The sequence below is a fragment of the Trichomycterus rosablanca genome, chromosome 15, assembly GCF_030014385.1.
Source record: "Trichomycterus rosablanca isolate fTriRos1 chromosome 15, fTriRos1.hap1, whole genome shotgun sequence".
Lineage (NCBI taxonomy): Eukaryota > Metazoa > Chordata > Actinopteri > Siluriformes > Trichomycteridae > Trichomycterus > Trichomycterus rosablanca.
In genome coordinates, this window is record NC_086002.1 from 23246293 (window position 1) to 23268034 (window position 21742).

Below are 21742 nucleotides of genomic sequence, written 5' to 3' on the forward strand. Positions count from 1 at the left end.
CACACACAATTACATATTACATGTGGTTACTGTGTGTGTATTGTACACTCAGTATCATTAAACACACACACACACACACGCACACACAATTACATATTACATGTGGTTACTGTGTGTGTATTGTACACTCAGTATCATTAAACACACACACAAACACACACACACACAATTACATATTACATGTGGTTACTGTGTGTGAATTGTACACTCAGTATCATTAAACACACACACACACACACACACACACACACACACAATTACATATTACATGTGGTTACTGTGTGTGTATTGTACACTCAGTATCATTAAACACACATAAATAATCTTTATATTAATAATTAATAAGCTTTAGGACTGTTTTTTTTTGTAATGGCAATATTTTCTGTAATGTAAAATTGATATGCTTTTGTGTGAAGTCATTATTTACTCAGTAATTAAACTTTAGTATTTTAATAGTTAATAAAAGACTAATATAGTTATTTAAAATAGTTTTTTAAATCATTAATAATTATCAGTACGACCATTTTGTGTTTAAATTGTGTATAAACTTTATTATTCATTATTTTATTACTATGAATAACACAGTTGATGCTTTTGTATGAAACTGGTGATGTGGGTGTAGGTTTGGTTTTGTGTCACTAGGTGGATCCACTAACACAGTTCATTTAAACTTTCATGTAAATTATATAAACCCAAACCCAACAATATAAACCCAAAATAAACAAGCACTAACATGTTTTACCAGATCTACTTTATTTCTTCCAAAAAGATCTGAAATACTGATTTGTCTGACCACAATAAACGTTTCCACTGTGTGATGGTCCATCCCAGATACTGCTGAGCACAGAGAACCTGACACCACTTTTGGACATGGCTAACAAAAGACAGGCATGTCCAAAGTCCGGCCCGCAGGACAATCATGACCCGAGGTTGGATTTTATATGACCCGCGTCTTCTGTCTTAAGTTGCATTAGTTGTGGCCCGCCAGCACAGTCAAATAGAAAAAAAAAATAATTATACTAATTTAAGATGCAATTCTCCTTTTTACTAATTGGTGGCAGCAACACTGTAAGTACGCATTCATGAGAAGTGACAAAACCGTGAATGAGACTCGTTTAGGTGATAAAAGCGACACAGGTTGTACAAACAACGATTAACGGAAACAAAATGTAACGTGACGTATTGTACTAAAACAACGACCTAAGAATTTGAGTGGTGGAGAGAACTTATGCCCAGTAATAATTTAGAGAAACTCAGAGTTCCTGTGTTATTCTTTTAGTACATAAAGCCACATTAAGTTTTATTTTTGTAAATGTACCCCGTCTTATTTTACAGAGTTTCTGAAAGTTTTAAAGTTCAGTTAGAAATTCAGATAGCTTTTTCTGTATGTTCTGATTTGTTCACCTGAATGTGTACATTTGGTTGTTATTCGCTGTGTGAAATGATTAAATAACAGCGTATTTATATGCATATTTTATTATTTTAAATAATGTCATCAGGGACTGTTGGCTCCCGGGTACTTTCACATTATCAAATCTGGCCCTCCTAGAAAAAAGTTTGGACACCACTGACATAAGGCTTCTTTTACACAGTAAAGTTTTAAATTACATTTGTGCATGTAACTCTGTATTGTAGTGCTTTACAAAGGTTTACCAGTATAATCCCTCACCCATGTGGTTATATCAGCTACTGATAAATAATAATTGTAGATACAGTTTTATCTGAGGGATTAGAGATCACTGGTGTTCAGTTTAGGCTTGTGCTCTTGACAATGACCCGAAGCACACACCCCAAGAGAACAAAGGAGTGGCTTTAGAGAAAGTCTGTTCATGTCCTTGAGAGTCCACACCTGAATCCAGTGGAGCATCTGTGGAAGGAGATGAAAATGGCTGTGTATAAATGCTCCCCATCCAACCTGATGGAGTTTGCAAGGATATGCCAAGAGGAATGTCCAGAAACAAGTGTGCCAAGCTCGTAGCTTCTTTCCCAAGATGCCTTGAAGCTGTAATTGCTGCCAAGCGTGCATCATCCAAGCTTTAAGCTAAGGGTGTGTACAGATACGTAACCCCTAAATAAAGGATTTATGTCTGTAAAATAAAATTACATATTTTCTAAACCCTGTTTTCACTTTGTATTTATTGGCGATTGTGTGTTAATGTTTGAGGCAAAAATTCTATTATAGAATGAGTCTGTAACATAATTAAACATGGAGAAGGTAAATGGGGTGTGCAGACTTTCCAGCTTGACTGTACACTGTGTTCCAAATTATTATGCAAAAAGTGTTTAGGAGTGATAAGGTAAGAATTTTTTTGTTTGTCAGTTAAACTCATTGATCGTGATGTGTGTCAGGGCTCTTTATATCACTGAAAGCAATTGCAGACACCTGTGCTAATTAGTTTGGCAGGTGTGTCCAATTAAAGGCAAGACTACTTAAGAAGGCTGTCCCACATTATTAAGCAGCCTACATTTTCAGCCAAAATGGGAAAGAAAAAGGATGTGTCGGCTGCTGAGAAGCAACAAATTGTGGAGTGTTTAGGTCAAGGCATGACTACAATCAACATTGCCAAGACACTTCATCGTGATCATCGCACAATCAAGAAGTATGTAGCTGATTCAGAGCACACACATGTGCGTGCTGATAAGGGAAAATTGAGGACTCTTTCCAACAGGCAATTACGTCAGGTTAAAAGAGCAGCTGCAAAAATGCCTTGTCATAGCAGCAGACAAGTTTTTGAAACTGCTGGTGCCTCCAACGTCCCCCGAACAACAAGATGCAGGGTCCTTCAGAGGTTTGCAGCTGTGCGTAAGCCATCCTGTCGACCTCCTCTATCCACTGCACACAAGCAGAAACGGCTCCAGTGGGCCAAACAATACATGAAGACTGACTTCAAAACTGTTTTGTTCACCGATGAGTGCCGTGCAACGCTCGATGGTCCAGATGGATGGAGTGAAGGATGGCTGGTTGATGGACACCTCATGCAAACAAGGCTACGGCGCCAACAAGGAGGAGGTGGAGTAATGTTTTGGGCTGGAATCATGGGGAGAGAGATTGTCGGCCCCTTTAGGATCCCTGAAGGGGTAAAGATGACCTCCATAATGTATGTGGAGTTTCTCAAACAGCACTTCCTGCCATGGTTCAAGAAGAAGAACCGTGCATTCCGCAGCAAGATCATTTTCATGCATGATAATGCACCGTCTCATGCTGCAAAGAACACATCTGCATCTCTGGCTGCTATGGGCATAAAAGGGGACAAACTTATGGTGTGGCCCCCATGCTCCCCTGACCTCAACCCCATTGAGAACCTCTGGAGCATCATCCAAAGGAGTGTCTATGATGGCGGGAGGCAGTTCACATCTAAGCAACAGCTCTGGGAGGGTATTCTGTCCTCATGCAAAACAATTGAAGCAGATACCATCCAAAACCTGACAAATTCAATGGACGAGAGAGTTCAGAAGCTCCTTTCGAACAAGGGGTCCTATGTGCAAATGTAACATCACCTAGAATAAAGTTTTGACTTGAAAACTGTTTGATTTCAGTTTGTAATAACCTGCTAATGCTTATAATTTCACAAATGACCATTTTTTTGTTCTTTATAAAAATGAAAAGGTTGAAAACTCTGCTGTGCATAATAATTTGGAACATGCATTTTGAGTGCATTTTGAGTGTTTTATTTTTTAAAAAATATACTGTTATCATTGGCAGTTTGTTCAAAAACCTTTCAATTGTACTCTAATAGTTGATGACTGGAAAATTACAATGACTGCAATTCATATAGGTAATTTTGGAAAATCTGAGAAAATATTATTTGCATAATAATTTGGAACACAGTGTATATACCCTTCCAATATGCTGTTAAAACACAGAACACATTAGTGCAAAATAATATGATATACACAAATGCAGATAAAATAAAAACAGTATAATAAATACAAAGACCTACAACAAATACACAAAAAATTTCTAATCTAAAGAGACTGAGAGGGACAGGACCAGAGACAAGAGTGGTGTTGGTCAGTACATGGTTCAGAGCAGGGGCGGCTCCTTCCTTTCTTGCAGTGTTAAACTAGCTGTGACCTGTCTGTGACCTGTCTGTCTGTCGGAATATCGTAGTCCAATCAGTGTCGAGTTGTGTTCCGCACAGTACGGACTAAAGTCTGATTGAAAATCGACTCTTACGTTAAAGCTTTTTTTTTTCGAACTGCAGGCACTGCAATGCATTTTGAGTGCAATGCAAAATGAGTTCCGGGAGGGCTCACACTTACGTGCTTGGGCTGGCACTTTTCTCACTGCCCCACTAAGCAACGCAGTCCAGAACCGGGGCTGCATGTCAGTGTGAAGATGGATTATGTAAAAATATTGTTTGCACTATTGAGAAAAAATGTTACATGATGTTCTTTATGTTGTTTTGCCTAAAATATGGTTCTGATTTATTATTACAAATAATGAAAATAATAAATGTTAAATAGCCTAAATAAAACATTCTGATAATGTTCCTATGATGGTGTAAGACGCGTTATTTTTTTTATAAGTGCAATCCTAACCGCCTACTCCCTGCTCAGGTAAACACCCGCCACCTCACCCCACCCTATACCTTCCACCAACCCGTCAGCCCAGGGTGTTCCTTATTTCCAGTTCTGAAAGTTGGCAACCCTAATTGGAGCAGCTAGCGATCTCGTCAACATGACTACCATTACCTCAGGATCTGCTGCACCTAAAATAAAATGCTATTTGATGAAGACTGAATTAAATTGTTAGTGTGAAGGCTTTACTTCATTTTATGATTAATAGTAAAGCTGGTCTCTCTACAATGCAGCTAACTATATACCAAAATGCATTAGTAATGACATACTATTTTTCAAATCAATGCAGTCTGCAAATGGAGGGGAACGTTCAGGACTCCCCAAAGACTTCAGCCAAAAGCAAAAGCAGTTTCTCTGTCAAGTCATTTCTGAAACGTCTTTTCAGGGTAAGTCATGATCATTTGAGAAGCAAAAATCAAAGACCATATTCAAATACAAGAACTTGGACATAACTGTGTGTTTATGTTTTCCTGAGTAGAAGAAGAAGAAAATTCCATTAACAGAAGAAAATGTTGAAGCTGTCAGCACTACAGAAAGGTAATAAAAGTGCAGAAGACTGAAAACTTTAGATATATGATTTTTAAGCAACAGATGGATATGAGCAAAACGTTCATGTATTTTTAAGGTTGTTTATGGCCTTGAGTACAGCTAGACAGCATGTCGTGTTCTATTATATCTTTTATTTTAAAATTCTTTAATTCTTAGTTTAAACAGACAGAGAAGTGTAATCATTTATTCTGTGTTGAATATGGCATGTTGTGCTAATTTCCATGTGGTTTATAATGATGAGATGTCACCCTGTCTGTCTGTCTGTCTCTTTCTCCAAACTATAGTGTAACTGATGTGTGTAGGGTGGATGAAGCCCAGAGTGAAAAGGCTAAAACACCCACACCAGTCCTCTCCGACGACAGAAAACAGCAGCTACAGGACAGAGGGTAAGAAATGCAACAGCATATATTTGTACGTTCATGAAGGTTAATACTGAACATGAACCCTGATCAGTATTGTGTTTGTGTCTGTCTGATTTAATTGCAGGTTTGAAAACTTGGGAAACAGCTGCTACGTAAATGCCAGTATGCAGTGCCTGTTCAGCGCAGAATCTTTCTGCAAACAGCTCATGAAGAACATAAATGAGGACATGCCAGATGAATCAGCCAACCTTACCGGGTAGAGAAGAAGAAACAATGTTTTCTCAGTTTATTTATTATTCACTATTCAATTTCTTATTTTAGATTATGAATGATGAGAATGCTGATCTGGTAAAGTGTGTTTTGTGCTTTTGCAGATGTTTTGCAAAGCTGTGGTCCATGAGAGAGAGCTCTGATTGTCTTGAAATTGATCGAGGCAGCTGTGCTTAACAACCCTGAATTTACACCTTACACTCAGAATGTAAGAAAACGCAACACAGACACCCTGAACATGATTGTTTTGTGTTTTAAGATGTGAAATGAACTCAGCTAACACAGTTGCAGGTAAGATTGAAATGTTTGAATGTTTAGGATGCTCAGCAGTTCATGTTCAACTGTTTGATGGAAATGGAGCAAACCATGAGTGGCACAGGGGACATGGCTGTTGAATCCACAGTCAAAAAAGAACTTCAACTTTCAGCTCTTGTGTATCATCACATGTAAAGGGTGAGAACCACTAATAAACTAAATGTTTACGTTCTTTCATTTGTTCTATTTTCACTAGAAATGACATGTCCACTTTGTGTGTGTAGATGTGGAGCTGAGAAAACCAGGATTGAGAACTATAACCACCTCTCACTTGGTCTTGTGCCTCAGAGATCCATCAAAGACGGCCTAAATGTATTTTTTAGGGTAAGTAGCACACACATCCATGCAAGTTCCAGTATGTACACAGTGAACCGGGCACTAATGCATCAAATGATGTCACACTCACACTAAAACCAGACTGAATTTTCTCTCAACTTTGCATTAAATATGTGTGTGTGTGTGTGTGTGTGTGTGTGTGTGTGTGTGTGTGTGTGTGTGTGTGTGTGTGTGTGTGTGTTGCTCGCTCTCCGTGATACTGAAAGTTTTCGGATTTGAATATCGATAATAAACAGCTTTTATTACGAGTTACGATTAATTCTCTCTACTGATGCGATGCTGAATGGGTTGATTAGATTACAGCCAATAAGAACTGTGCAGAAATAAAAGACTCGGTTCCTTTCGTTCATTTCAAAGATCCGTTCAATAGAATCGGATCGTTGGCGAACGACCCATCACTAGTATATCTGCAGTTAGCACTGAGCATGTGAGTGAGAGGGGAGCGCCTGTTTAGCGGAGCAGCCTTGTGATGTCAGGAACAAGATCAGTGAGCTTCAAATGCAGATCTGCTCTGACAAAAGCGAGAGAGCTACTGATATCTTTACTGATAACTTTACTGAGAACTTTACTGAGAACTTTACTGAGAACTTTACTGAGAACTTTACTGATAATGCTTTGGAAATTTCGAGATGGAAACCCCGAACGTGAAGTATAGACGTAATGAAATACAGTGTCTGTGTAGCCCCGAATATTTTTAAAAACACATTCGTTTTAATTAAACTGATTTTATTCAAATAGAATTATAAGAACTTTGAAACAGATTTTATTAGTAATTTACACATTTTGTTTCATATTTTTTTATTTATAATTATTAAATGATTTATTTTTTCGGTGCATGTAATTACTTTTCTGAGATTATCTGGCGTACCGCCTCGTGCTGCTTCACGTACCACCAGTGGTACGCGTACCACAGTTTGAGAACCACTGGACTATTCCATGAATTATTCTTTATTTTTCTCTCTTTATCTGTATAATTTCATGATGAGGCCTTCATGCATTTAAAGGACCCCTCCTACCTAGGGTCTGCTTTATCTCAGATCTATCCAATTAGGAAAAGAACTAAGCTAAGTGAATTCTAGCAAAGACAATCCAACATGTTGTAATGTCTATGAATAAAATCCTCAGACAGACTGTCCGGGTAAGTCTACCAGTTATGTATTATTTCTATTTTAATACTGTGTTGGAGATATAGTGTTAAGAATGATGTTATACCAATATCCTGAACACAAAACTAAAGAACATTTGTACTGCATGTTTAAATCACATGTATTGATTTCTGTGTATTAAAGCTGTTTAATCTATATAATCAGTATTTAGATTTTGTTCTGTTATTATGTTAGTGATATTAAAAGTTCACTTTTACAATCAGATACGTTTTAAGATTATTTTGTGTAATAAAACTCTTCCCACACTAAGAGCAATGCTATGGTTTCTCTCCAGTGTGAATGCGCTGGTGTCTTTTGAGAGTACTCTGATGATTAAAACTCCTTCCACACTGTGAGCACTGATATGGTTTCTCTCCAATGTGAATGCGCTGGTGTCTTTTCAGATCACTCTGTCCATTGAAACTCTTTTCACACTGTGAGCACTGATACGGTTTCTCTTCAGTGTGAATGCGCTGGTGTATTTTGAGATCACTCTGTGTATTAAAACTTTTCACACACTGTGAGCACTGATACGGTTTTTCTCCAGTGTGAATGCGCTGGTGTCTTTTAAAATGACTCAGTTGATTAAAACTCTTCCCACACTGTAAGCACTGATATGGTTTCTCTCCAGTGTGAATGCGCTGGTGTCTTTTAAAATGACTCTGTTCATTAAAACTCTTCCCACACTGTAAGCACTGATATGGTTTCTCTCCAGTGTGAATGCGCTGGTGTCTTTTGAGAGTACTCTGATGATTAAAACTCTTCCCACACTAAGAGCAATGCTATGGTTTCTCTCCAGTGTGAATGCGCTGGTGTCTTTTGAGAGTACTCTGATGATTAAAACTCCTTCCACACTGTGAGCACTGATATGGTTTCTCTCCAATGTGAATGCGCTGGTGTCTTTTCAGATCACTCTGTCCATTGAAACTCTTTTCACACTGTGAGCACTGATACGGTTTCTCTTCAGTGTGAATGCGCTGGTGTATTTTGAGATCACTCTGTGTATTAAAACTTTTCACACACTGTGAGCACTGATACGGTTTTTCTCCAGTGTGAATGCGCTGGTGTCTTTTAAAATGACTCAGTTGATTAAAACTCTTCCCACACTGTAAGCACTGATATGGTTTCTCTCCAGTGTGAATGCGCTGGTGTCTTTTAAAATGACTCTGTTCATTAAAACTCTTCCCACACTGTAAGCACTGATATGGTTTCTCTCCAGTGTGAATGCGCTGGTGTCTTTTGAGAGTACTCTGATGATTAAAACTCTTTCCACACTGTGAGCACTGATATGATTTCTCTCCAGTGTGAATGCGCTGGTGTCTTTTGAGAGTACTCTGTCCATTGAAACTCTTCTCACACTGTGAGCACTGATATGGTTTCTCTCCAGTGTGAATGCGCTGGTGTCTTTTGAGAGTACTCTGATGATTAAAACTCTTTCCACACTGTGAGCACTGATATGGTTTCTCTCCAGTGTGAATGCGCTGGTGTATTTTGAGATTACTCTGTTGATTAAAACTCTTCTCACACTGTGAGCACTGATACGGTTTCTCTTCAGTGTGAATGTGCTGGTGTATTTTGAGATTACTCTGTTGATTAAAACTCTTCTCACACTGTAAGCACTGATATGGTTTTTCTCTAGTGTGAATGCGCTGGTGTCTTTTAAAATGACTCTGTTGATTAAAATTCTTCCCACACTGTGAGCACTGATATGGTTTCTCTCCAGTGTGAATGCGCTGGTGTATTTTGAGAGTACCCCGGGTACTGAAGCTCTTCCCACACTGTGAGCAGACGTTTCCTTCTTCCTGTGTGGAACTGAGAGAAGTGTTAATGCTGACAGTACCAGAGGACGTTTGCTGATTACTGGAGCTTCTGGTGGGCGTCAGATCCTCATGTTCAGTCTTAATCTTCACCAGACTCTCATATTTAACACGGTTGCAGCTCTTGATGTGATTGTGGAGCTGATTTTGGGTTGTAGAGGAACGTGGACACGAGGAGCAGCAGAAATCCTTGTTCAGTTCTGAAGCAGAAAATAATCAAATACATTTATAACATTATAAATAATCAGATACATTTATAACATTATAAATAATCAAATACATTTATAACATAAATAATCAAACACATTTATAACATTATAAATAATCAAATACATTTATAACATTATAAATAATCAGATACATTTATAACATAAATAATCAAACACATTTATAACATTATAAATAATCAAATACATTTATAACATTATAAATCATCAAATACATTTATAACATAAATAATCAAACACATTTATAACATTATAAATAATCAAATACATTTATAACATTATAAATAATCAGATACATTTATAACATTATAAATCATCAAATACATTTATAACATAAATAATCAAACACATTTATAACATTATAAAAAAATAAATACATTTATAACATTGTAAATCATCAAATACATTTATAACATTATAAATAATCAAATACATTTATAACATTATAAATAATAAAATACATTTATAACATTATAAATAATCAAATACATTTATAACATTATAAATCATCAAATACATTTATAACATTATAAATAATCAAATACATTTATAACATTATAAATAATCCAATATATTTATAACATTATAAATAATCAAATACGTTTATAACATTATAAATAATCAAATATATTTATAACATTATAAATAATCAAATACGTTTATAACATTATAAATAATCAAATATATTTATAACATTATAAATAATCAAATACATTTATAACATTATAAATAATCTAATATATTTATAACATTATAAATAATCAAATACATTTATAACATTATAAATAATCAAATACATTTATAACATTATAAATAATCAAATACGTTTATAACATTATAAAAAATCAAATACATTTATAACATTATAAATAATAAATACATTTATAACATTATAAATAATCTAATACATTTATAACATTATAAATAATAAAATACATTTATAACATTATAAATAATCAAATACATTTATAACATTATAAATAATAAATACATTTATAACATTATAAATAATCAAATACATTTATAACATAATAAATAATAAAGATTGTTTGTAAATGTTAAACTGAGATCTGATGCTAAAGTCCTGTAACGTGATTCATCCTGCATTCATCATTTCCTGCTCACACTGATCTGCATGAGCACAATACAAGCTTTCACTGTATGATGCTTCATCCCAGCTGCTAACGGCACAGCTGCTTTTACGGTACCCAGTTTTATATAGAATGTATTATGCAATTTGTTATGAACAATGCATATACTGTATGTTTCAGGCAGAGCAGGCCTACTGGTCATTAATCTTTTGTTATTGTTATGCTCAATAAGCAAGGTCAGGTAAATAAAGATGTTGTCTGAAATAAGTTAAATCTGGTTTTGTGTGTATTGCACATTCAAACATTAATAATATTCCATAACTGGTTAAAAATGTTTTATTTTGTGTAAGTGTATATAATGACAAATAATTTAAGGGAACTGATGAAAAAGCATTTACATTTTACACCCTTTATATGTATTTTAGGGCGGCACGGTGGCTAAGTGGGTAGCGCTGTCGCCTCACAGCAAGAAGGTCCTGGGTTTGATCCCCAGGTGGGGCGGTCCGGGCGCATCGACTGTATATTTAGTCGACTAAAGTCTTATGATAATTAGCCGACTAAAACTAGACTAAAACTAAAACAATTCAGATGACTAAATTACGACTAAAACTAAATGACATTTTAGTCAAAAGATTATGACTAAAACTAAATCAAAATTTGCTGTCAAAATTAACACTGCACTTAAGTTAGAACTAACAGACACGTACTTCTATACTATCTGTCAAAAAGGACGATCTATAAACCTTTGTTCAAACAGGGTTTTAGCAGATTTAATAATAATAATAATAACAATACAAACCCAAATAAAAAAAAAAACAATACTTGGGACAGTATGGAAAATAATAAAACAGAGTTTCTTACACTGACTTTGACTTTTATTTGATGTCAGACAGGATGAAGCTGAGATATTTCATCTTTTATCTGCTCAACTTCATTTCATTTATTAATAAACATCTATTCCTGCATTTCAGCTCTGCAACACGTTCTAAAAATAGTTCTTTATTGGGGACAGGTCAGGACTGCAGACAGGCCGGTCCATTACCCATACCCTCTTATTCCACAGCCACGCCTTTGTAATGTGTGCAGCAGGTGGATTTGCATCATCTTGTTAAAAAATGCTGGACATCCCTGGAAAAGACGACGTCTTGAAGGCAGAACATGTTGCTGATAACAGTCTGGATCCTTTTCATCTTTGGTCCGGATCACACGCTGTCCAGGACCATCAGCACAAAATCTCTCCAGGACCATCAGCACAAACAATCACGTATATATTAAATATATCAGCTTATATACTCAACTTTATTTATTCTCATTCATTACCCAATCATTCAGCCACTTGTATTCACCTGGCATTACTCTGTAATTATATACTAGTCTACACACTGTACAGTCAGAATTATCTGTTTAATATTCTTTACTTCTGTCTCCTCATTTCACTCACCTGCTCACTTATTGACTAAAATCTACAATCTGAACACTAGATCACAACAATATTCAAAATATAGTCTTACTGGGTTCATCTGTATCTTCAGGTTCTTCCTTCTTCACAGGCTTCATCTGGAAACCTCCACACTGTTGGTCCTCTGAGAAGAGCAGTTCCACAGAAGCAACAAGTTCCGGAGGGATTAAAGTGACTTCACCTGAAATTCATCAATATGAGAAGAAGAAACTCAACAACTGGAGGAAACTGAAGGTCGTGGGTTTGATTTTACAATCACAAATAAATCCTAGTTAGATTAAAACTCAAATCCAGACTGGAGTGTAGCAGCACAGGACAGTACGGTACAGTACAGGTTCTAATCCCACTATCCACTTTCTCTTATTACTTCTACTGATTAGTGACTCCAAAACTAACTGTACTGTACCACACTGTACTGTACCACACTGTACTGTACCATACTGTACCACACTGTACTGTACCATACTGTACTGTACCACACTGTACTGTTCCTCACTGTACTGTACTGTACCACACTGTACTGTACCACACTGTACTGTACCATACTGTTCTGTACCACACTGTACTGTATCATACTGTACTGAACCACACTGTACTGTACCATACTGTACTGTACCATACTGTACTGTACCATACTGTACTGTACCACACTGTACTGTATCATACTGTACTGTACCACACTGTACTGTACCACACTGTACTGTACCATAATGTACCTCACTGTACTGTACCATACTGTACTGTACCACACTGTACTGTACCACACTGTACTGTACCATACTGTACTGTACCACACTGTACTGTTCCTCACTGTACTGTACTGTACCACACTGTACTGTACCACACTGTACTGTACCATACTGTTCTGTACCACACTGTACTGTATCATACTGTACTGTACCATACTGTACTGAACCACACTGTACTGTACCATACTGTACTGTACCATACTGTACTGTACCACACTGTACTGTATCATACTGTACTGTACCATACTGTACTGAACCACACTGTACTGTACCATACTGTACTGTACCATACTGTACTGTACCATACTGTACTGTACCACACTGTACTGTACCATACTGTACTGTACCACACTGTACTGTACCACACTGTACTGTACCATAATGTACCTCACTGTACTGTACCATACTGTACTGTACCATACTGTACTGTACCTCACTGTACTGTATCTGTACTGTACCATACTGTACTGTACCTGTACTGTACCATACTGTACCATACTGTACTGTACCATACTGTACTGAACCACACTGTACTGTACCATACTGTACTGTACCATACTGTACTGTACCACACTGTACTGTACCATACTGTACCTCACTGTACTGTACCACACTGTACTGTACCATACTGTACCACACTGTACTGTACCTCACTGTACTGTACCATATTGTACTGTACCACACTGTACTGAACCACACTGTACTGTACCACACTGTACTGTACCATACTATACTGTACCATACTGTACCTCACTGTACTGTACCATACTGTACTGTACCTCACTGTACTGTACCATACTGTACTGTACCATACTGTACTGTACCACACTGTACTGTACCATACTGTACTGTACCATACTGTACCGTACTGTACTATACTGTACTGTACCATACTGTACTGTACCTGTACTGTACCACACTATACTGTACCTCAATGTACTGTACCATACTGTACTGTACCGTACTGTACTATACTGTACTGTACCATACTGTACTGTACCTCACTGTACTGTACCTCACTTTACTGTACCATACTGTACTGTACCATACTATACTGTACCATACTGTACTATACCTGTACTGTACCACACTGTACTGTACCTCACTGTACTGTACCATACTGTACCATACTGTACTGTACCATACTGTACCACACTGTACTGTACCACACTGCACTGTATCATGCTTCATGTTTACTTACAGAAGAAATCATCATCATCTTCATCATCCTCCTTTTGTATTATTTTCTTCTGAAATCCGTCATGTTGTAGATCCACAGGGGTGACGTCTCCCTCTTCTGCTGACTGCATTATTAAAGCTCTAATAGATAGACAGACAGAAAGACAGACAGATAGATGTGCTGTATTTATATTTAAAGGAAAATTATTTAGACTGTTGTAACTGGCTGTTGTTATTGTTATGAACTGAAGCTGGTCTGTACACAACAAAAATGACACTTTGCTTAAGTTTGCCATCACATTATTTCAAATTCCTACAGTAAAATGATCTAAAAATCACAAGATTAGTACTCGAGTAAGTGTTCTTCATGATCATAGGGGTGACATTTAATAACAATTTGATTTGCTTATATTATTGCTCTTCAAAATGTGGTATTAACACAACCGAATAGACACTTCACATGAGTTTGAGATCCGATCACAACAAATTCCTACAGTAAAAATGTCTGAAATGTATTTCATTAATAAAATAAATCTTGATTTGAGTGGATTTTGTGCATCAGAACACGGTAATTAATGTTTAATAAACTGTAAACAGCAGTTTTACCCTCAACACTTCGGGTACCGTAATACATGGTTTAGACACGCAGTAAACAATTAAAGACGCTCGCTTACACTTTTCACCTGACTGTGACTATAAAACTCTACAAACCACCTGTAAACAAAGTTCCACTATAAACAAAGTTTAAAAATATCACGTGTTTATATAAAAATGTGAGATTTCATCATGAAGAAACTCAATCAGTTCCGCTCAATTGATTCACTTTGCTGGGTCGGTTCAAATGAATCGGTTCATCAGTACTGAATCATGTGTGATGCTAACAGTTAGCGGAGCAGCTAATAGTTTGTGTGTTTAAATGAAAGCAGAGATAAAGCTCCTCAAATCCTCACAGTGATGTTTTATTATGAACTCTAGTTTATTATGAATTAGAATGTAGTTATAATGAAATATAAGGGTTATAATTAAATACATATTTTACTTACAGATGAGTCTACAGTACAAACACAGCAGCTTCTTGTTCTTCTTATGATGGTTAATGGTGGATAGCAGAACAACTTAAGACGCAGCAGCGTCACCAACTGGACTGGAGTTGAACAGCAGCCCAGCAGTAATAAACCTCCATTAGCCCTGTATCTCTCAGTTAGATTTAGAGAGAACTACAGTGTGCAGTGTTGGGGGTAACACGGTACAAAGTAACACATTACAGTAATGTCATTACTTTTTTCTGTAACGGCATCGTGGGGCGTCGTCGTCTGCACGCTTGGCATCGGCTGAACTTACTCGTGTGTTTCAAAGTGATCTTGAGGTTACATTAAAAGTTGTGACACTAAGCTCTGTTTTTGAGGGAGTGTGTGTGTGTGTGTGTGTGTGTGTGTGTGTGTGTGTGTCTTTAGGTTAAGTGTGTTTCTTTATTTGATATTTTTCTCTGTTATTACTCTCATCCATTTCGTTCTTTTCTTTAAAGATTTGCTTAGAGCTGGATTTCTCTTTGTTGTTGTTTTCATTGTTATTTAGAAATTTTATAAATAAATTGTGTGTTTTGGAAAGATTGTTTCCTCCTTATTATTTCATTATTGTAGTAGTATTATGTTACATCCCTGTCACCCATAGATCACTTTGGGATGTAACACATGTTAATGCTTTTTCATTGTGAATCCACTATGAGGGTTTGTGTTGTGCATTTGTGATTGAATACACTGCAGGGTTTACAGTGGTTAGTATTTGTTTTGATGTGAAACTGGTTTATGGGAACTAAGTTTATGGTAAAGTTTGTGCAAGTTCTTCAAGTTTTACAAAGCAAACTGACTAAAGCCATTTAGTACAACATTTCTGACTCTGCCTTTTTGTCTTTGCAAATATGAATTTTTACATTTATTTTATTATTATATTTGTATTAATAGATGTACACTTAACATTTCTATGATACATTTGAATGGAGTTAATTTTTATAAAGCAAGTTAACTATGGTACCATGGACTTAACTATGGTACCATGAACATAATGAAATTGCTTCAGAGTTACATAATATCTTTAAATAATGGCAATAAAAATGTAGCTGGCATTACAATTTGTTACATGATGAAACTTGATATCAATAACTTGATTTTAAAGTAATGAGAAATAATATCTTGCATTAACATGATTAATTTAAATAGTTTAAATGTGTGAAATATTTTGGCTATATTCTGATCATGTGGGAGTGATGTTCACATTAAAATCAAGTAAATTCAAAAGATTGTTTTTTTAGTGTATTGATTTTTTTATTAAATGTGAACACTTCTGTAATTTGAATTATAATTTTTAACAGTGTTAATAATAATAATAATAATAATAATAATAATAATAATAATAATAATAAGTAGTAGTAGTAGTAGTAATCATATAAAAGGTAAAAAAACAATGCAAATCAAGCACACCTATCAGCAGAAGTTGAGTGAAGTCAGCAGATAACTCTAGTAGTGTTAAGTTAGTAACATCTGATCTGCATTACAGTTAAAACTCAGGAGCTCACATTTAAACAGCAGCTTTGTGACGTCACAGTAAGGTGTTCTATAAAGCGGGGAGTAAGAGGGGTGAAGGATCAGTTTTGTTGAGACCCCCCGCAGTGTTCACTGTGTTTTCTTTCTCTCTCTTAAAACTACACTGTAAAAAATGAATCAGTGGTCCAGTAGATTTTATACAAATGTTTTGTGTTAAATTTATTTAATGGAATTGAGTTCTTGAATTTTTGGCTATTATTTGAGTTAATTTTACTTAAAAAATGCTATAAAATCTACTTATTTTATTCGTGTGAAAGCTCCGATCAGTTGGACGGATTCGTGGTGTTATTCTGTGGGGACAAAAGTGGTTGTCCAGAGTTGTTTTTGGATAGGCAGAGAAATGGACCAGAGAGGCTAAACTAGAACTACAAGACTGTGTTGAACACACGGATTGGTCTGTTTTTAAAACTGCAGCTGCAAACCTGGACGAACTGACGGACACTAACATCTTACATCAGTTTCTGTGAAGAGGTGCAAACTAAAACTTTCTGCACAAACACTTATTTTTTTATTATTGTTGTTATATTTTTGATTATTTGTTGTCGTGTTTGTTGATATTTAAATCATTTCTTTTTTGAAAACTGTTTACAGGTTAAAGTATAAAAGCATAAACACCACCATCTATAAATGAATGAATTGCTTTGGTCCTCCACTTGAGACTTTTATGTAAACAGACACAACAACAAATAAATAAATAAAAATAAAGACAGTAATAATAAATAAATAAATAAATAATAACAATAATGTCACAAATCTATACCACATCTACAAGATGTAACTTATTTCTAGCACCACTAGATGGGGATGATGTCTGGACATAATTTTGAACTTCATTTTTAAAGTCACTAAAATGCTAAATATCCTAATTTGGTTTTTAGTACAGTTATTAATAAATGCAATTCAGGGAAACATTTACATTTTTAAAGCAGGAAAACAAAGTTTTTCGTTAAGCTTTTTAAAGTTATATTGACAAAATAATTACCTTTTGTACAGCCAGGATGGATAAGTGTTTTACTCAGAATGAAAGTGTCAGCTGGTCTTTTTCTTCACGTATTGCTTTGATGATGAAGAAAAAAAGAAAATGTTCGGCTCCTTTGGCAGGAGGTTGAAGTAAAGATGTGTGAGGAAAAGCTTCCAGCACCTGGTATTCCCAGGCGGTCTCCCATCCAAGTACTAACCAGGCCCGACCCTGCTTAGCTTCCGAGATCGGGCGTTCTCAGGGGTGATGTTGCCATAAGCGAGAGACATTACAAATAGTTTCTCTTTTAAAGACGTCCATCATTCAGCCTTTCACTTCAGTATTTTTTTTTTCTCTATTCTACACGCCCCATTTTAAAAAGCGTCTCATAGTTCCTATGTACCAGAAAAGTCGTCATTTCATGCCTGCAACATTTTACAAAAACACTTGGGACGATGGAGCCTTTATAAACTAATCAAGCTCGTCATATTTAAGACGCTGTTTACTTAAACAAAAGTCTCAAGTGGAGGACCAAAGCAATTCATTCATTTATAGACGGTGGTGTTTATGCTGTTACGCTTTAACCTATAAACAGTTTTACAGGAAAAGAAATGATGTCTAAAATAACAAAAAACACGACAATAAATAATCTAAACCTGCTGAAGTGAAAGGCTGAATGATAGACGACTATAAAAAGGAAACTATTTGCAGCGTCTCTCGCTTACGGCCACACCACCCTGAGAACGCCCGATCTCGTCCGATCTCGGAAGCTAAGCAGGGTCGGGCCTGGTTAGTACTTGGATGGGAGACCGCCTGGGAATACCAGGTGCTGTAAGCTTTTCCTCACACATCTTTACTTCAACCTCCTGCCAAAGGAGCCGAACATTTTCTTTCTTTCTTCATCATCAAAGCAATACGTGAAGAAAAAGGCCAGCTGATACTTTCATTCTGAGTAGAGTAAAACACTTATCCATCCTGGCTGTACAAAAGGAAATTATTTTGTCAATATAACTTTAAAAAGCTTAACGAATAACTTTATTTTCCTGCTTTAAAAATGTAACCGTTTCCCTGAATTGCATTTATTAATAACTATACTGAAAAACCAAATTAGGATCTTTAGCATTTTAGTGACTTTAAAAATGAAGTTCAAAATTATGTCCAGACATCATCCCCATCTAGTGGTGCTAGAAATAAGTTACGTCTTGTAGATGTGGTATAGATTTGTGACATTATTGTTATTATTTATTTATTTATTTATTATTACTGTCTTTTTAATTATTTGTTGTTGTGTCTGTTTACATAAAAGTCTCAAGTGGAGGACCAACGCAATACATTCATTTATAGACGGTGGTGTTTATGCTTTTATACTTTAACCTATAAACAGTTTTCGAAAAAGAAATGATTTAAATATCAACAAACACGACAACAACAATAAAAAATAAGTGAATAATACATTGCTCACAAAAATTAAGGGATATTTCAAAATGAATATGAAGCAATAAAAAAAGAATCATCATTTTTTGTATTAAACAAGAACATCAACAAAGCAAACGACAAGTCAAAGAAAGTTGTTTGATTATGCAATTGAGATGCAAACTCAATTATCGTGATTGAGTAGCAAGTGACATATTGGTGGGGGTGAACCAGATTGTCCAGCAGTTCTTGTGGGATCCTCTGCCACTCTCGCTCCAGGGCAACTTCCAGCTCAAGACGTGTTGTGGGAGGCATTGGACGGTTTGCCAGACATAAAATACACTTCCTCTACTGGTGGGTTGCAACACATGACTTGTGGTACCATCTGTCACATCCATCACAGGCAATCTCAATGATCATACAGTCCTTCAATTGATCAATAAAAAGTCACACAATAGTTTTATGGTTACTTTAGACTTCTCAATTACAAGTGTAGCTATAATAGATAGATCACTTTATTAATCCCAGAGGGAAAGTCAAGGACATATGTAATAGCATGGTGCAATGAAAAAGCCAATAAAATTAAGGCATTATTTTTATTTCTTTGGTACTACCAGTCATGTGTTGCAACCCACCAGTAGAGGAAGTGTATTGTATGTACTGAAGATTAGACCAAGTTTAACTGGGACGTTATTTCTAAAAAGTTTGCTTGTTGCTGTATTTTATTTTATGTTGCTCTTTTAGTTTATTTAAAAAGTAGATAGTAAATTAATCATTCATTTCTGTTTAGTAACTGCTTTATCCTGGTCATGGCCGTGGAGGATCCAGAACTGTTCCTGGGGAAACTGGACGTATGGCAGGAGTGCACTATGGATGTGATGCTAGTCAATCCCAGGGCACATCCCAGATTTTATTTTATTTCGTTTTAAAAAATATATATTTTTCTTAAGCTATAAATATGTATTTACGTTTTAATTTGCATTGAGGTGGACTTCTTTATTATATATTTGCATAATTGTAATATATGCATAATTTAGTTTAACACTAATTTCTAATACAGATATTTGTTTTTAAAATGTGTGTGTGCCTGTAGTTTGCATTAAAAAAAAAAAAAAGAATCATCACACAGTAATATACTATACATGTGGGGAACCATATTCCCCTTCTCCAGGTAAATGAGTTCCCCCCCTGTGTTGTTAGTGTAATGGACTGATTTATAGGTTAAACTTGTTCTACATAATAACAACAGGTAAATACATCACCAGCATCACTGTAGTGTTTTATAATTACACACACAGTGATATACATGTGGGGAACCATTTTTTCCAGGTCTCCAGGTAAATGTGTTCCCCCCTGTGTTGTTAGTGTAATGGACTGATTTATAGGTTAAACTTGTTCTACATAATAACAACAGGTAAATACATCACCAGCATCACTGTAGTGTTTTATAATTACACACACAGTGATATACATGTGGGGAACCATTTTTTCCAGGTCTCCAGGTAAATGTGTTCCCCCCTGTGTTGTTAGTGTAATGGACTGATCTATAGGTTAAACTTGTTCTACATAATAACAACAGGTAAATACATCACCAGCATCACTGTAGTGTTTTATAATTACACACACAGTGATATACATGTGGGGAACCATTTTTTCCAGGTCTCCAGGTAAATGTGTTCCCCCCTGTGTTGTTAGTGTAATGGACTGATCTATAGGTTAAACTTGTTCTACATAATAACAACAGGTAAATACATCACCAGCATCACTGTAGTGTTTTATAATTACACACACAGTGATATACATGTGGGGAACCATTTTTTCCAGGTCTCCAGGTAAATGTGTCCCCCCCCCCCCCCCCCTGTGTTGTTAGTATAATGGACTGATCTATAGGTTAAACTTGTTCTACATACTGTTTGTTAATTTTTAAATCACATGGATGCAGTTTGTGAAGTTTAAATGAACGAGAGATCACCATGAATGAAACTATTCTTGAAAGTAAATGGTAGTGCAGCGGAGATGAGTAACCTTACATAATAACAGACTACTTATTGTCCTGTACGATATAGTTTATTTGTATCTGCACCAAAACTTTATCTTGTGCGACAAAACGAGAATAAACAAACTAGTGTGTGAATAAGAGCATGTTCTGTATTAGGATTTATTTACAAAAAAATCTGACACGTTCATTCTAGTTGATTGACAGCAAGGCTGAAGACAGCAGTGTGAAAACCTCGGGGTGGAGCAATAAAACCTCTGACAGTAGTTCATTCAATACTTTAAAGTATGTATTTAATCACAAACTACCTAACATACAACATGAAATGTGAAAAGAACATACCGCTATAAATACATATTCCAAATAAACCGACGCTCAACGAAGCGACTGAAAAAAACGTCGTGATTTTTGCACATGCGCGTTAAAGGGGAAACAGGGGGAACTGAATTCTCCGTAACACCGGCACCGTACGGCACCTCATGCGGTCTTTCCCAATCCGCTCCCTCCTCACTAACACTCCACTACAGAGGGACCCTCCACGTGAACGCGCAAACGGAGGCGGAGTGGAGAGGGGGAGTGAGTAGGGAGCGGATTGAGATTAGGGAGTTGCTCCCTGACTGTACTTCATGTTTACATTCCGTTTCTGCTCTCCACGCTAGCCTGCAAAATGATGACAGCAAAAATTAAGTTTATGT

At 36.1% G+C, this 21742-nt stretch overlaps 1 long non-coding RNA gene, 1 other non-coding gene and 2 pseudogenes across 2 annotated transcripts; 2 read left to right on the forward strand and 2 right to left on the reverse strand.

Moving 5' to 3' along the window:
* Positions 1–9189, reverse strand: part of LOC134328732 (zinc finger protein 850-like) — a 314276-nt pseudogene extending 305087 nt beyond the window's left edge.
* A 7716-nt stretch (positions 9190–16905) lies between these two features.
* Positions 16906–20008, forward strand: LOC134329128 (uncharacterized). The gene is made up of 2 exons (XR_010014784.1): positions 16906–17151; positions 19842–20008. It is a non-coding gene; the product is annotated as an uncharacterized LOC134329128 (long non-coding RNA).
* Positions 17810–17919, reverse strand: LOC134329667 (5S ribosomal RNA; annotated as a pseudogene).
* Positions 18358–18476, forward strand: LOC134329718 (5S ribosomal RNA). The gene has a single exon (XR_010014940.1). It is a non-coding gene; the product is annotated as a 5S ribosomal RNA (ribosomal RNA).
* Positions 20009–21742: the final 1734 nt, after the last annotated feature.